General features: G+C 40.7%; 1 pseudogene; it reads right to left on the bottom strand.

Annotated features, from left to right (window-relative positions):
- Window positions 1–3352: 3352 nt before the first annotated feature.
- On the bottom strand, window positions 3353–3551 carry LOC140739056 (small nucleolar RNA U3; annotated as a pseudogene).
- Between the last annotated feature and the right edge of the window lie 14811 nt (window positions 3552–18362).

Raw genomic sequence — 18362 nt, 5'->3', positions numbered from 1 at the left:
ACATACGTAACAGGCCACACTGCACTCTTTTATTGTGTGGTCTGCTGCCTCTCAAACAAGTTAATGCATGAATGGCAAGAGGTATGAATTTCTTCCTGGGGAATGCTAGATTGGTGCTATGGTGTTCACAGTGTGTAATGGGCTCTGGGCACCACCTCGTTAACCCTGATCAGGAAGTGAATGTGGCAGACTCTCTTATGGAATTGGTCTTTCTGCTTCTGGTCAACTTTAACTGGATGTCAATGAGCAGCTACAAACCATTTGGGCCTAGGTAGGTTCTTAAAGCATACCTGACTCTTCCTTGGTACCCCAGCCATCATCTGAAACACCTACACCAGCTGTACCAACTAGATACCCTCTCAACACCCCGACTGCCGACCTCAATCCCTTCTAAGCTCTGATCACAATCGCCAATTTAACTATCTTCACCTTTGGAGGTGGATGGCCGTATGAGCAGCTGGTGTATATCCCAAGTCCTGGTTATGTGACCAGCAGACAATCCCTGAAGAGTATTGATAATGGCTGGGGTCACCCATTTTGTAAAAACACTGCCCAGAAGACGACAATGGCACACCACTTCTGCAGAAAAAATTGCCAAGAACAATCATGGTCATGGAAAGACCATGATCGCCCACGTCATATGACCTGGCACATAAGGAATAAACGAACTGATAGCCTCCACTCACTTCCTCAGGCCCTTACCACCACAGTAACCCTGCAGCCAAGCCTCGCTAGACCAAGCACAAATAATCCCCGACCCAGTCCACAGCCAGACATCCCAAGGACCCTCTGTTCCTAGACCTCCAGTATCTGAATCCTGCCTCTGAGTTATGCATGTGTGGATGAAGCCAGAAACAAAGCACTCCTGGGTTAGATTGCTTAAAGGCCCTTCAAGTTGTTGAACAAATTCTAGGCTGTTATCTTCATTTTGATCAAAATCTCTTCCTTTCCTTATAGCTAAGGTATTCACAGACACTACCCTGCAGCCCAGCTTTTCCATGTGTCTTCTGCACTCTGGACTCAATCACAAAGTAACTCCTGAAGAATTGCCTGCACGATCTGCTTCCAAATGCTCCTTACCGTTTTTACTATTTACTCTCTCTGTAGCTAAAAAAAAAGCACAGATAGCACGTAGTGGACAAGAAAATAAAATAAATTATTCTTATTGGTCCAGACCAAAGAAAGAAATGAAAGTAGAATTCAACAAAGGAAACATCTGGAGCAAACTTGGAGAGTGCCTTTTTTGATGCACTAATTGACTCAGTATTGACGAATTGTTATTGAGATACAGGGCAGAGTGAGCCACGTCAACCAGCAACTCCCGTCCAAACCCGAGCCTAATCATAGGGAGGATCCTGCCGAAGAGTTTCGACCCAAAACGTCTACTGTACTTTTTCCATAGATGCTGCCTGGCCTGCTGAGTTCCTCCAGCGTTTTGTGTGTGTGTTGCTTGGATTGAGTACACAACTTTGCATTGTATTTTGTATATCTACTGTGGGCAATAGAAGTATTTTTTCTTGCCAGTAGCAGGGAATTTATGATCCCAATGAAATATTTTTTTTAAATTAATGCTTTCATGAGGCAGTGCACAATGATAATAAGCAGTGAAACCTTAGACCTCTCTATTAGGTTTCTAATGCCATTTACATGCCAGTCAACATTTTAACAAAAGCCTCTCTGCTTTCTTGCATTTCATATTGAAATCTTTGTGTAATTTGCCTAATCTTCTTTTGTGTTGGTGCACAAAGCTTGCATGGACTCACCTGTACATGACCTCCTCCTGTCTGAGTGATTACCTTAGTACATTTTATTAATGGTATCATTTTTTAAAGTTCTTCAGGGAGGTAATAACTGGTTAGACTTGCTTCAAGGCGCAGTTTCAAAACTTGTTGCTATGCATTTGCTGATGTCTGTAAAAATGAATTGAAACCAAGGCTCCTACAAGAACAGTCCTACTTGAACAGTTCATTCAATTGTTTTACTTTTGGGCCCTGCCAACTTTTACATTAACCACATTTCATAAGATGGTGCTAGTTCAGCAGGACTATAATATTTGGCCAACTTGGAGGTAACTTGGTAGTGATTAGATATTCCTGTCTCCTTGTGACTGACTGTGCTTTATGATCAAGGAACATGTACAGTGCTCCTAACATCTACATAATGTTATTCCATTGGGAAGTATATTCTATATCAATGTGAATGGAAGCACTTTAATAGTCGCATGATCTGTCTAGCTTCTATATTTATTTATTTTTTGAGATACAGCGCAGAATGGGTCCTTTGGGCCATGCTGCCCAGCAATCTCCTGATTTAATCCTGACCTAATCACAGGACAATTTATAATGACCAATTATGACCTACTAACTGGTATGTTTTCAGACTGTAGCAGGAAACCCACTTATCCACAGGGAGAACTTACAAACTCCTTACAGGCAATATCGGGAATTGAACCCAGGTCATTAGAACTGTAAAGTGTTGTGCTAACCACGACTGTGCCACCTTACAGTTCCTTCCAAGTCATTAATTAAGTGCTGATTAGTTGTATGATCTGTGCTGCATTTTATGTGTTGCAAATACAGGCATTGTTCAACCAACAATCAAGTGACATGTTCACCAAAATTGGCCCTTCGTCCTCCTAAACAAGTAACCATTGTCACGTGTACTGTACTTCACTTCTTCCTTCAATGACCTAACTGAAGACTAGGTCAAGATCACTTTAATTATGTGAGTGACATTCCCTCTATATGTTACAGACAGATTTTATTGTTGATCAGTTAATTACTAAATTCAAATGTTCTTTTCTGATAGTTTGTATCTGTAATAGTCCTTAGTCATTAAGTGTTTTAAACACCTTTTTATCAAGTGACTGTACCTGCCTTACTTTACCTAAGCAAATTTTAGAGGTGTAATTTGCGGGTATACCAACAATAACACTGTATGGTCTGAAATGATTGTCTTGCATATTTTACATTTCATGCTTTAATTTCTCAGATTGCCTAGGTGAGACCATTTCTCACAGAATTCATTACTCTGCTATTCCATTCTAACAGGGAAATCAGTTTTCATATTAAGATGCAAAAGTCGATTTGAAGCTAACAACTCCTCATTTTTGATGCCTAAAAGCAAGAAAAGCCTTTGCTTCCTTCCCCTATAGCTGTGCTGTCTGTATCAGTTAAACAAAAGTCTCCACCAGCCCTGAATACAAGCTTCTGTCTTTGCTTAAAAGTAGGTGTTCCTAACCTTTTTTATGCCATGATCCCCTACCATTAATCAAGGTGTCTGTGGATCCCAAGTTGAGAACCCCCCCCCCCCCCCCAGCTTAATAGGAAAGTTTGTTGAAGGAAAATGTAAGATTATTCTGAATGTGTTTTCTTCCAGCATTGAGAGAAGAAGAGCACTCAGGAATAGCAAAGAGAAGCTGCTCAGCCTGCTTCTCGCTCAGAAGTGAACACCACGCTTCATTGTGTTGTGAGGCCAAACATTACAGAATAGTACTTCTCTGGAAATTAACTATTGATAGAATCCCCAAAAGATTTTCATAGTAATCTCCCCTTTCAAATAAAAACATTGATCAAAATGTCCCACACGAGCAGTACAAGAAGCAACCTGTGCATATCACTGTATTCTGAAGAGCATTGATAGGAGACAGCCTCAAAGTTCAAAGTAAATTTATTATCAAAATATGTACAATATACGTCACCATATACAACCCTGAGATTTATTTTCTTTCAGGCAAACTCAAGAAATTCATGATGGAATAATATCCATAATAGAATCAGTGAAAGACCACACCATTCAATCAGTGTGCAAAAGAACGAACTGCTCACATACGAAAAGAAGGAAATGATAATAAATAACTAAACAATAAATATCGAGAACATTAGTCAAAGAGTCATTGAAAGTGAGTCCATAGGTTGTGGGAACATTTTAATGATGGGAACAAGTGAAGTTAGTTCAAGAATCTGGTAGTTGAGAGGTAATAACTGTTCCTGAAATAAGTCAAGAACATAAGAAATAGCAGTAGGCCATCCGGCCCATCGAGCCTGCTCCGCCATTCAATAAGATCATGGCTAGTATGATCTCCACCTACCTGCCTTTCCCTCATAACCCTTAATTACCCTACTATGGAACAATCTATCCAACCTTGTCTTAAATACATTTACTGAGGTAGCCTCCACAGCTGCATTGGGCAGAGATTCACCTGAGGATCCTGTAGCACTTTACTGATGGCAGCAGTGGAGGGAGAGCATGTCCTAGGTGGTGGCGTCCCTGATGGTGGATGCTGATGTCCTGCGACAACACATGCTCAATGGCTTTATCCATGACTGACTGGACAAATCCACAACTTTCTGTAGGATTTTCCATTCAACAGCATTAGTCTTTCCATACCAAGCCATGATGCCCTTGGTATGTATTCAAGGTAAAAATGAAAAAGATAAGCTGTAACGTATAACAGTAATCTTTTTCATCAAAACAAAGAATGGACATGTGAGGTTTTCAGATTGATGAAGGTCAGCCACTAACATGTGGGTTATATCAGTGTTCTGGAGGTGACATTTATTAGAGCTCTTGGGCTGTATTCCCAGGAGTTCAGGAGAATGAGGGGGATCTCATAGAAACATTCTGAATGTTAAAGGTCCTGAACAGATGAGATATGGCAAAGTTATTTCCCATGGTAGGGGAGTCTCGGACAAGAGGGCATGTTAGAACAACGATACGGAGAAATTGCATTAGTCAAAGGACGGTAAATCTGTGGAATTTGTTGCCACGAGCAGCTGTGGAGGCCAAGTCATTGGGTGCATTTAAAACAGAGATAGATCGGTTCTTGATTAGCCAGAGCATCAAATGTCATGGGGAGAAGGTAGGGGAGTGAGGATGACTGGAAGAATTGGATCAACCCATGATTAAATGACGGAGCAGACTCAATGGGCTGAATGGCCTACTTATGCTCCTATATCTTGTGGTCTATTTGCCAAAACCAGTCAGAAAAGTAGGGAATACTCTGCAGAGTTGGAAGAATATTATACTTGATATAATAAAGAAGGAGAAACTCAACGTGATTTAAAAATAAATTGTTCCACAATTATATTATTGGGAAGTTAAATTGTAAACAGGAAGAATCAGCTGTTATAGTAAACTTAACAAAAACTGTAAAATTTCAGCAGTCACTTAAAATCCCTTGTAATAATTCACGTTGATTTTTCAGATTCTGACTCACAATGTAGTTCAACATTTCATAACTTTAAAATTTTCATCATAGACACTAACCTTTTGTGAAATGATGTTTTCCAAGAAGAATCGTGCAGTAAAAGATTTTAAGACGTTGAAATTTGTGTGTAACTCAAATATTGCCTAGAAATTTTATCCAATAGTTCCTGCATTTAATGTGCAAATCAAAAATGAGAACAATTTAACCTGAGCCAGATCAGGGTTAGTGATCATTTGCAGTACTGTCATGACAGGACCTTCCCTGTCCAGTTTGCTATAAGGCTGCAGATGTTTTTACGGTGCTTGTCATGCACCTAATGATGGTACTGAACATCTTCCTCCCTAACCAACATGAATCAAAACTCCTGATTGCAAACTAGAAATTCATTAAGCAATCAAAGAACAACTGGAAGTTCAGTACTGTGCAAAAGTCCGAGGCACATATACTGTGCATAGCTAGAGTGCCTAAGACTTCTGCTCAGTACTGTGGTAATTTTACGTATTACACTGCACTGCTGCCACAAAAAAAAAGCAAATTTCATGACACATGTGAGTGATGATAAACCTGATTCTGGTATGGGTCTCTGTTGTGGACTGAGAGTGAGAAGAGGGGAATCATGGTTGGCAAAAGGGGAAGGGAGAGGGAAGCACCAGAGAGACGTTCTGTAATGATCAATAAAACTAATTATTTGGAATTAAATGACCTTGCTGCATGAGTCTGCACTTGTGCCACCCTCCCTCCACTGGCACTGTCCCAAACCCCTCCCATGGTGCTCTACCCTCACCATTCCCAACATTCTTTGCTCCCGCCAGATTTACAAACTTGCTTTCCACTCCGCATTGACAAGCACGTTTCTGTGCAAAATTCTTATATACACCCGAGCTGTATATATGTGTGTCTAAGATATTTGCATAATACTGTATACCATGGCACTTGTTTGCATAATGTCGATATAGGAGGAAGTTAGCGGGTACAACTGGACAGCTTCAGAACTGATTGTAGGCTGCTCAAACACTTTCTGCAAGTTCACAGAGTGTGCTACAACTAACAGCTTTCATCTTTCAGTTGCTGAGATGCTCACACAATGGGTGCCTTATCACCGACACTGTTGCCAGCACTGTTACCAATGCCTCTGCCATGGCTATGACTGGCCATATGGAGTATGCAGGCCTCTCCTTCACACGTTCTACCAGTCTGTTGTCACCAGTACAATCTTCTATGCAGTGGTGTGCTGGGGCAATGGCATCAACACAGGTGATGCCAACAGGCTCAATAAACTGATTAGAAAGGTTGGCTCTGTTACAGGAGTCAAACTGGACACACTGGAGGCTGTGGTAGAACAAAGGACCCTACGGAAAATCCTGGCAATTCTGGACAATGTTTCTCACACTCCGCCTGCCATCTCGGCTGAACAGAGGAGTACTTTCAGTAATAGACTAAGACGACTGTGCTGCTCTAAAGAGGGTTATATGAGGTCATTCTTACCCTCAGCCATTAGGCTCTATAATGAGTGGTGACCCCTCCAGTTAGACTGTTTGTGGTAACTTATTTTTATTATTTCTACTTCTAACATTTATAAATGTGCACTTGTAATGCCTCAGTGACACTAATTTCCTTTGGGATCGATAAACTACCTATCTATAGGCTAGGCTGGTGGCTTAGGGTAGGAGGAAGAACTGCTCTGGACATCCTGCATCCTTCCTGGGCCTCTCTGCAGAACAATCTATAGGAAAGCTCAGGTTTTAGAGTTGTTGTTGTCCTTGGGACACCAGAAAGACCTTCACCTTATGCCTAGCCTGTTCTCTGTCGAAGCCACTCACCTCAACTCTCAGTTTCCTTCCACAAGATCTTTTCAAGCAGCCACAGCAAGCCTCTGCAACATCCTGTGCACAGTATTGGACTCCCTGAGAGGAATGATTCTCCAAATGAGCCTTTGAGATCCTTGTGCCAGATTCAAAGTGATGTTTTCCAAATTCTCATCCCTAATGTCAGTATTGCTTGATAGTAATCGAGAGAGGAGCCGAGGTGAAACAATTTTTCACATCCTCCTTTGTACCAGTCCCACTGAAGTAAATACATACACAAACAAACCCCTTATTCGTTTACAGAAATGCCTAACAGCAGCTGTTTTCAGAAGTGTGAAGATCCCACACCTCAGCAAAACTTATCGGAACATGGCACTTATTTATGCAACACTTAAATGATCGGAGTCTCCCACAGCTGAAGGAGACAGCCAAGCTCTTCCTCATTGGATACCTTGCCATCCCTGTCAGAACAGCTTCTTCCCCTCTGCCAGACGATTTCTGAATGGGCATTGTACACATGAACATTACCTCACTACATTTTCAAAATTTTTATTTTTGCACTGTTTATTTAACTATTTAAAATGCATTTACTTACTGTAATTCACATTACAATTTGTATTGTAATATATTGCAGTTGCAAAGACAACAAATTTCACGACCTATGCTGGTGATATTAAAACTGATTCCGATATCCTTCCTGGTTTTTAAAATCTCATATCTCTATCTATCTCTCTGTCTCACTCACTCTCTCTCTCACGCTCTCATGTGTCAGGCTCTTACAATGAGCTTGCCTTCAAAAGCTGACTCCCTTCTCTGACTGATAGGGACTTAGATCAGAGGTGGCCCTGTCAGGAACTGTACAGTTCCTGTTTTAAAAATGTAATTCTAGATGGAAACACTTCCAAAGCTGTACTTTGGACTACATTTATTTTAAAGGAGATCATTTGGCCATTAGTACCATACACAGCACATACTTAATGCACCAAAAAGGAATGCAATCCAAATTCTACATGTGATCCTTTCTTCTATTTGCCTTCCTGGTTGGTTTTACCAATGGGAGAGCTGTTTGTTTAATGGATTCTGCAGGTTGCTCAGGAAACCAAGCAATGGAAGGATTTATTAGCAGCTTATGAACAAACGAAGGCTTCTGTGAAGTAAGTTGCAGTAATTAATTCTATCAAAATAATTCTCATGATGATACAGTATCCCCAAACTGCAAACTCCAATTAATTGGTTATAACAAAGTACTGAATTTCATTTGGAATAAAGATATGGTAATACTTTGCACATTAGAGACTTACGAATACAGTAATTCTCTGATTTATTATATAGATTATAATTTATGCTGCATTATGCAGAAACAGGAGGCAGAACTAATTTATGCTGCTTCTCCTGCCATGCTGACATTGCTGTTATTTCACATTTAATATTGCTTGTGGAACGTTATTATTTCATTGAGACCAAACTTCTAATTTTGCTCTTCATTCCAGTTGGAATTTAGTCATTATACTAAAGGTGACAAAAGACCCTCTGACCCAGCAATGTATGGTCTTCACCCGCAATGTTGACTTTTCCTCTCCACAGATGCTGGCTGACAAGCTGAGTTCTTCCAGCTTCTTGTTTGTTGCTTCAGAATCCAGCATCTGCAGTCTCTTGTGTCTCAACAACTACAGCCTTTTGCACCGCCTCCTCAGCCGATTGTACTCCCAATCCTGTGTGGTACCATCCAAACCACTGCACGTTGACAGACTATGTCATCTTCGGTGCAACAGTCATCCACCCGTATGGTGGATTTGTATGAATCTGTAGAATTATAGTCCCACTGCAGCTGACTATGTTATTGTGAAATATTTTAACTGCCGTGTTGTTCTGTAATGACTGATGCCTCCCTACCCATCCAAGCAAAGCTGATTGCTACACCATGATCTTCCTCCCTGCCTCGTTCAGTTTGTCCAGCATTTATGATGGCTATCTCCAAGGGAGGGTCTGCAAGAGGCAGAGAAAATTGAAGAAGGTCAAACACTGAGATGAAGCAATTGTTAGAGGCAACAGGCATCTGCTACGGCCCCTTTGAAAGATTCTGTGGAGAGAAAATTGAGAATCAATGTAATCACTGGAATGAGTGTCTGGCTAGAGACAGCATTTCACATATCCCCATAGTAACAGCTTTGGCAAATCTGACGCTAGTAATATTTTGATCATCAGAGATGTGAAGACGTGTCCCCAAGGACTCCATGGGAGTAAACTTTAACCAAATGGTTAACTCTGGACTCCCTGCTCAACATCCCTAACCCACTCTCTGTGTGCACAGCCTTGACCATTACAATACCCCCAGGGTGCCAGTGATGTCACAACAAAAGCAAAGATTGATTGAAAGGCCATTAATGAGTATGTCACCAGTGAAAGGTGGGATAAACGTCCGCCATTAGTGAGAACACACTCTATGGGCTTCGTAAGGTGTTTGTGCAGCCTGCAGTTTAGCTTTGGCCAATCAAGTTTCCTGACGTCAGCGCAATGCCCCTTTAAAATAAGAGAAAGTCAACAAAGTAGCATAATTTGCTTTTTAGTGGTGTGGAACTTTCTGATTCAATTACATGAGGACGTACCAACATTTAAAAGATCTCTGGATAAGTAAGGTTTATAGGGCTATGGGTCAAATGCCCGCAAATTGGACTAGTTTAGGTGTACACCTTGGTTAGCATGGACATTGGGCCGAAGGGCCTGTTTCTGTGCTGAATTATTCTCTGACTATGAGAGAAATATTCATTATACAACGTGACATAATTTAGTGCAAGCCTTATGTCAGCAAAAGAACAAACTTTCAAATGTGCAACTCTCACAGAAGGTGGCCTGTCTAAATTTCCCCCTTAAATGACAATTCTGTCTACACTGGATAAGCTTAAAAGTGGATCATGTAATACTCAAAATTTCAGGTGCCTCGCTTTCCTTTTCCCAGTCTATGCTACCTTTTGTACAAATGTGGTGACGTTAATGGTAGTGCGAGTGTATAGGAGGTTAACATGGAAAATTGTTTTCTGATGAAAGATGGATGTAAAAGTAAGGAGGAAGTGTCAAACTTATACGAGTTGTTCATCGGGCTACAGTTGAAATAGAGTGTTAAAATAACTTTGAAGACTATAGTTGAAGGATTAGTGGTGAGGAAAAAGCAGACAAGGCTGTGATGTGGGAGTTGATGATGCCTGGTGCAGAGAGCTCTCTTCACCTGGATGATGCTGGTGTCATTGTGAGAACCATATTTTTTGATTTCTCTATTGCCTTCAATACAATCCAGACACTTTTCTTCGCGAGAAGCTGCAAAGGATAGACATAGACAAATCCGTTATCTCCTGGATTACTGACTACCTGACAGATAGACCCCATTTTGTACGGCTGGGTAGTTCTCTGTCTGAGATGGTGATGAGTGACACTGGAGCACCACAATGGACTGTCCCGTCTCCATTTCTGTTCACACTGTACACCTCAGAATTTCAGTACAAATCAGTACAAACCAAGGCTGTTTACAAGAAGGGGATGAGCAGACTCTACTTTCTAAGGAAGTTGAGATCCTTCGATGTGTGCAGCAGAGTGTTGGAGATCTTTTACCGGTCTGTTGTAGTGAGTGCCATCTTCATTGTGGCTTTACATTGGGGAGGTAGTATTGGTGCTGGTGATGTAAAAAGAATAAATAAACTCATCAAAAGGGCTGGATCCAACCTTAGCTAAAACCTGGACTCTTGAGTTAGTGGTGGAGAGCAGGTCACTAAATAAACTGTTTCCATTATGGAAAATCAGGCACATCCTCTCCATGACTGACTGAATAAGCAGCAGAACACTCTTTCCAGCAGATCATTCAGCTCTGCTCTCACAAGGATCGTTACAGAAAATGATTCCTACCAAATGCAATGAGCATACACAACAGCTCATCTCTGTGCGACAGAAGAACACACATCACAGTACAAAAGACTGCTTTATTATTTTGTACATTATTATTGCACATAGGTCCATTATCATTCTGTAAATTATTATTTTATTTTATTATTAATTAAGTCTGCTCCCTGCTAAGTGTGTTTTTTAATGTTGCTGCTGCAACGAAAGAATTTCCTACTCGGGATCAATAAAGTATTTATTATTATCATTATTATTAATATAAATTGGTCTGCTCCTCTCTTCAGAAATGGCATGTCCAGATGGAAAGACAACATCCTATGCAAAGACCAGTTATGTAATTGTCAGAGAGTGAATAATCAATTTCAAGGCATGTTACAGAGGTAATATTGTCATAAATTTATATGAAGCTTGTTTTTCTTCAGAGAGATGCAAGAGACAGCGTATGTTGAAATATGGAGCTACTGACAATAGAAAACTAATTTCTTCCTCCAGCTTTTTGTGTATTTTTTTTTCTTGAGGACAGCTCTGGCTTGTTAACCAGCACAGGGAAGCTTCGAGTTTCTGGAAGCATGGTCTTCTGTCTCTGCCTGTACCTAGCAGCCCACCAGAAAAGAATGGTGAGATAACTGAGCTCAAAATGATGGCTGGAGAATCTAATTTTGTACGAGAGAGGCCTAGATACACAGACAGCTGGAAAATTTGAAGTCAAAGGCAAGATTTATATTGAGGGATAAAAATGGATCATCACTCAGCCCGTCAGAATATTGAAGCTGATAATGTAGGTCTTCAAAAGGATTGAAGAAACAATCACTAACTCTGCAGATGAGGTTGGTGTTTCATTTATATACTCTTTCAGCTATAGTTTTATTTCTTTTATATTCTGTCTTTTTTGCCCCATTCGCTCTTGTTGCTATTGAGGAATTTAATTTTTTGGGGAGTGGTGTTGGGGATTGATGTTCTTGCAGTTCGTCAATTTGATTTTCTGCCGGGTTGGGGGTTGTTGCTCTTGTTGCTGTTGCGATTAAAATTTGGGACTTTGTGCGGGAAGGGGAGGGGTTTGATTGTTTTTCTTTAAGCAATCCCGTGGCTTTGTTTTGTGGCTATCTGGAGAAGACAAATTTCAGAGTTGTATACTGAATAGATACTTTGATAATAAATGAACCTTTCTCTATAGATCCAGCAGTATCAGACCTCCATATTCAGGAACTTGATCAACAAAGGCCATGATATTCCCTGAATTAAGTTGACTCTTCTGACAGGAGGAAGTTACAAATTACCACTACTTTCTGTATTACAGTCACTCAAAGTTAGTATTCATAATGGGAATTAATTTCATTGCATCTTGAGTGAAAATAGAGGACCTAAGCTATATCAGCCTCCTGTTGCAAGCCCTGCTCCTCCTTGTTTCCAAAAGGTTATCTTGCCTTTTGCAGGTGAACTGGGAGAATCAGGTTGGTGCTGGACCACAGGATAGGGAGTTTGTAGAGTGCCTAAGGGATGCGTTCTTGGAACAGCTTGTACGAGAGCCGAACAGGGACAAGACTATTCTGGATTTAGTGTTATGTAATGAACAGGATTTGATAAGCGATCTTGCAGTAAAGGAGCCATTAGGAGGTAGTGATCATAATATGATAAGTTTTTATCTACAATTTGAGAAGGATAAGGGCAGCTCGGAGGTGTCAGTGTTGCAGTTGAACAGGGGAAACTATGGAGCCATGAGGGAGGAGCTGGCCAAAGTTGAATGGACGGATAGCCTAGAGAAAAGACAGTGGAACAGCAATGGCAGGTATTCTTGGAAATAATGCACAAGGTGCAAAATCAGTTCATTCCCCGGAGGAGGGTTTCAAAGGGGGGAAAGGGTCCACAGTGGTTGACAAAGGAAGTCAGAGATTGCATAGCATTAAAAAAAAAGGAAGTATGACAGAGCTAAGGTGAGTGGGAGGACAGATGATTGGGAAGTTTTTAAGGAGCAACAGAACTTAACTAAAAAGACAATACGGGGAGAAAAAATGAGGTACGAACGCAAACTAGCAAGAAATATAAAGGAAGATAGCAAATGCTTTTTAAGGTATGTGAAGAGAAAGAAGATAGTTAAGAACAATGTTGGGCCCTTGAAGAATGAATTGGGTGAAATTGTTATGGGAAACAGAGAAATGGCAGAAGAATTTAATGAGTACTTTAGATCTGTCTTCACTAAGGAAGACACAAGCAATCTCCCAGATGTATGGATGGGCCAAGGTCATAGGGTAACAGAGGAAATGAAACAGATTGACATTAGGAAGGAAACAGTGATGAGAAGACTGATGGGACTGAAGGCTGACAAATCCCCAGGTCCAGATGGTCTGCATCCTAGGGTACTAAAGGAGGTGGCCCTGGAAATTGCGGATACATTGGTAATCATTTTCCAATGTTCCTTAGATTCAGGATCAGTTCCTGAGGATTGGAGAATGGCTAATGTTATCCCACTTTTTAAGAAAGGAGGGAGGGAGAAAACAGAGAACTACCGACCTGTCAGCCTGACATCGGTGGTGGGGAAGATGCTAGAGTCCATTATTAAGGATGAAATAGTGGCATATCTAGATAGCAGTGATAGGATTGGGCCGAGCCAGCATGGATTTACCAAGGGTAAATCATGCTTGACTAATCTGTTGGAGTTTTTCGAGGATGTAACCAGGAAGTTAGATGGGGGAGATCCAGTGGATGTAGTGTACCTCGATTTTCAGAAGGCATTTGATAAGGTCCCACATAGGAGATTGGTGGGCAAAATCAGAGCTCATGGCATTGGGGGGAAGACATTGACATGGATAGAAAACTGGTTGGCAGATAGAAAGCAAAGGGTAGCGGTGAATGGGTGTTTCTCGGAATGGCAGGTGGTGACTAGTGGGGTGCCACAGGGCTCGGTATTGGGACCACAGCTGTTTACAATTTACGTCAACGATTTGGATGAAGGCATTGAAAATAACATCAGCAAATCTGCTGATGATACTAAGCTGGGTGGCAGTGCGACATGTGATGAGGATGTTAGAATTCAGGGTGACTTGAATAGGCTGGGTGAGTGGGCAGATACTTGGCAGATGACGTTTAATAGATAGATAGATAGATACTTTATTCATCCCCATGGGGAAATTCAACTTTTTTCCAATGTCCCATACACTTGTTGTAGCAAAACTAATTACATACAATACTTAACTCAGTAAAAAATATGATATGCATCTAAATCACTATCTCAAAAAGCATTAATAATAGCTTTTAAAAAGTTCTTAAGTCCTGGCGGTAGAATTGTAAAGCCTAATGGCATTGGGGAGTATTGACCTCTTCATCCTGTCTGAGGAGCATTGCATCGATAGTAACCTGTCGCTGAAACTGCTTCTCTGTCTCTGGATGGTGCTATGTGAATAAGTGTGAGGTTATCCACTTTGGGAGTAAGAACAGGAAGGCAGATTATTATCTGAACAGTGTAGAGTTAGGTAAGGGAGAAATACAAAGAGATCTAGGAGTCCTTGTTCATCAGTCACTGAAGGTGAATGAGCAAGTGCAGCAGGCAGTGAAGAAGGCTAATGGAATGTTGGCCTTTATTACAAAGGGAATTGAGTACAAGAGCAAGGAAATCCTCTTGCTTTTGTACAGAGCCCTGGTGAGACCACACCTGGAGTATTGTGTACAGTTTTGGTTTCCAGGGTTAAGGAAGGACATCCTGGCTGTAGAGGAAGTGCAGCGTAGATTCATGAGGTTAATTCCTGGGATGTCTGGACTGTCTTACGCAGAGAGGTTAGAGAGACTGGGCTCGTACACGCTGGAATTAAGGAGATTGAGAGGGGATCTGATTGAAACATATAAGATTATTAAGGGATTGGACAAGACAGAGGCAGGAAATATGTTCCAGATGCTGGGAGAGTCCAGTACCAGAGGGCATGGTTTGAGAATAAGGGGTAGGTCATTTAGGACAGAGTTAAGGAAAAACTTCTTCTCCCAGAGAGTTGTGAGGGTCTGGAATGCACTGCCTCGGAAGGTAGTGGAGGCCAATTCTCTGGATGCTTTCAAGAAGGAGCTAGATAGGTATCTTATGGATAGGGGAATCAAGGGATATGGGGACAAGGCAGGAACCGGGTATTGATAGTAGTTGATCAGCCATGATCTCAAAATGGTGGTGCAGGCTCGAAGGGCCAAATGGTCTACTTCTGCACCTATTGTCTATTGTCTTTTGCCTTGGATGTCCTTTAGCTCCAAGTTGTTTTCCAGGGGAACGCCTAGTATTAGACATACTTCTCCAAGTTTGAACATGTCTGTTAAGCCCTTCAGAACCGGCCGCAGTGATTTAGATTTTTACATTTATACACCAATGCCCTTAAGCAGAAAATTCTTCAAAAAAGTAATAGATACGGCCTAGTCGATCACGGGTAAAGCCTTCTCCACCATTGAGCACATTTCCATGAAGCACTAATGCAGGAAAGCAGCATCCATTGTCAGGAACACCCACTTCCTCTTCTCACTGCTGCCATCAGGAAGGTGGTACAGGAACATCAGGACTCACACCACCAGGTTCAGGAACAGTTATTATCCCTCAACTATCAGGCTCTTGAACCAAAGTGTAACTTCACTTGCCCTGTCATTGAAATGCTCCCACAACATATGGACTCACTTTCAAGGACTCGTCATCTCATATACTTGATACTAATTGCTTATTTATTTATTATTCTTATTTCTTTTTTTTGTGTATTTGCAGTTTGTTGTCTTTTGCACACTGGTTGAATGCCCAGTTAGTGTGGTCTTCCATTGATTCTATTATGGTTATTATTCTATTATGGATTTATTGAGTATGCGCACAAGAAATTGAATCTCAGGGTTGTATATGGTGACATACATGTACTTTGATAATAAATATACTTTGAACTTTGAACCATTTGTAGAAAGCAGCAGATGTTCGCAGAATCACAGTGACAGCTTGTAGAAATCGACCAGCAATTAGTTTAGTGTTGGGAAAGTTATGGGAAGGTGATTCCTCCTTTTGTTGAACCCATGATTAGCTGGTATTTGGCATGATAAAACCGACAACCGTGGCAACAAATCAGCCTCATACGCAGTTAATGTCGTAATATAGCCAGCTCAGCATACTCTGGCAAACATTCAGGATGTGCCTAGGTACGGATTAACTTCTACAGGAAATATGACTCATACTCTGAGAATATAATTTTACCACCTAAATAGAAACCTGCAGCCAAACATTAATAACAGCAAATCAAATTTTACCTATTTATTAAACCTTTTATCAATCTCACGGCCAGAAAATCAACCACATCACCAGGGAGTTGCATTAATTCCAAGGCAATCTGAATTATCCATCTCTAGGATAAACTGTTGGTAGCTAGATAAACTTGGCTGTGCCTCAGCAATAAGGCTGACACTTGTATCTCAACAAATGGGAGGTTATGGGAACCGGGGCTTTCTCTGGTACCATACCAGAGCTCTGTCATCTGATACTTCTAAGCACACAGCATTTGGACTTTGCTAAAAGATTAACCAGCCCTGAAATACCATGACTGAAAATACTTGAAAACAGATCATCTACATTTTATACTTCAAATAATTAAAGATTTAGTGATTTCAATTAAGGTAAATGCAGAGTTCTTGTGAAATTAAAAGCAATCTTTCTTCCTTTGACAGAGCAAATTTCTTTTTGATGTTTCTGCATCATTAAACAGAATAATAGACCATTCCAGCCAGTTGTGACTAAAAACTTAATATATCAGTCACGTTTTAAATTTCTACCATGAAAAAGGCATTTTAACAACGTGCATTTTGTTTGTCAGCCTGCATTTTGGCAGTTTTCCATTCAATAAACAGCAAGTTGAGAGTGCAGAAGCTGGAGCACTGAGGAGCTAAAGATTTCCAAAAGTCATAAGGAATGTGACAAAAGTATACAGGAGGGAAATCAACACTATGAAGGAACAGTACTGAATTGGATTTGGCAGCCAGAAGCACTAATACAGCAGTTGACCTTGCAGCAAATGTACAAGAATATAGATTATGCAAAATGCCTCACTGTTACTTTGATGGAACAAGGGAAAATAGATTTATCCACAAAAGACAGTGCTCATTTTACATATAATGCCACAAAATATTCTGTCACCGGGTTTTTATATACAGTAGATTCTGTTTAATTGGAAGACATCGGGCCCAATACATTTTGGCTCAATTAACCGAAGTTTAATGGAATTAAAAAGGTATAAAAAAACAGAGACTACCATTTAACCGAGTAACAAATTATGTATTTAAAATACAGAACAAATTAGAACACTACTAGAGTACTATAAAACTGTACATTAGTTCCGTATGGTTATTGGAAGAATTCATCCAATATACGCGTTCATGTTTGCTGTTGTGTGCTGGGGCAGCAGGCTGAGGGTAGCAGACACCAACAGAATCAAGAAACTCATTTGGAAGGCCAGTGATGTTGTGGGGGTGGAACTGGACTCTCTAACGGTGGTGTCTGAAAAGAGGATGCTGTCCAAGTTGCATGCCATCTTGGACAATGACTCCCATCCACTCCATAATGTACTGGTTAGGCACAGGAGTACATTCAGCCAGACTCATTCCACCGAGATGTAACACTGAGCGTCATAGGAAGTCATTCCTACCTGTGGCCATCAAACTTTACAACTCCTCCCTCTGAGTGTCAGACACTCTTAGCCAATAGGCTGGTCCTGGACTTATTTCCACTTGGCATGATTTTAACTTATTATTATTTAATTATTTATGGTTTTATATTGCTATATTTCTTCACTATTCTTGGTTGGTGCAGCTGTAACAAAACCCAATTTCCCTCGGGATCAATAAAGTATGTCTGTCTGTCTGTTCTTTTGATTCACTGTAAATGAACACACCTTGCACAGGTGTGACATACAATGCTTTTGATGATTGCATCCTCCAAATCCTCATTTTCATTGTAACATTCAAGATGATTGTTGATACTTTCAAATTCTTTATTGTTCCTAACTTGAAGTAGTGAAATCATTTCATTCTCACTCCCAGCTGTTTCCTGAATGCTTGAAACTTTGTCTTGCTGCTTATTTCTCACCAACTTTCAGTGAAAAAATCACTGCTTTCTGACCACAAACACATGCAACTGACCACTATTTCAAAACCATTCAGTCTAAGCACGGTGTTGCGTCTAACAGTCACATAAGTGCACACATCGGACATTAGTTAGAAATTGTTCGGCAACAATCTCCTGCCCCAATGAACAGACATAGTGTCCCAAATGGACAGAGGGATAACCTGCTGTTTTCTCGATATGATTTTGTTCTTTGAGTTGTCCCAAATAAATGGCCACCCCGATTAACTGATGGCACAATTAACCAGAATTCACTGTATTCAAACTTAATTGTTTTTCACCTATTACCTGATGTGTTTTCAGCAGGAAAAGTCACATTAATAATCAACCTTAGAATTCAAAGTTTCCA

This window comes from Hemitrygon akajei, chromosome 14, assembly GCF_048418815.1.
Source record: "Hemitrygon akajei chromosome 14, sHemAka1.3, whole genome shotgun sequence".
NCBI lineage: Eukaryota > Metazoa > Chordata > Chondrichthyes > Myliobatiformes > Dasyatidae > Hemitrygon > Hemitrygon akajei.
The sequence above is the reverse complement of the archived record's forward strand: the minus strand, read 5'-3'. Positions and strand labels throughout refer to the sequence as shown.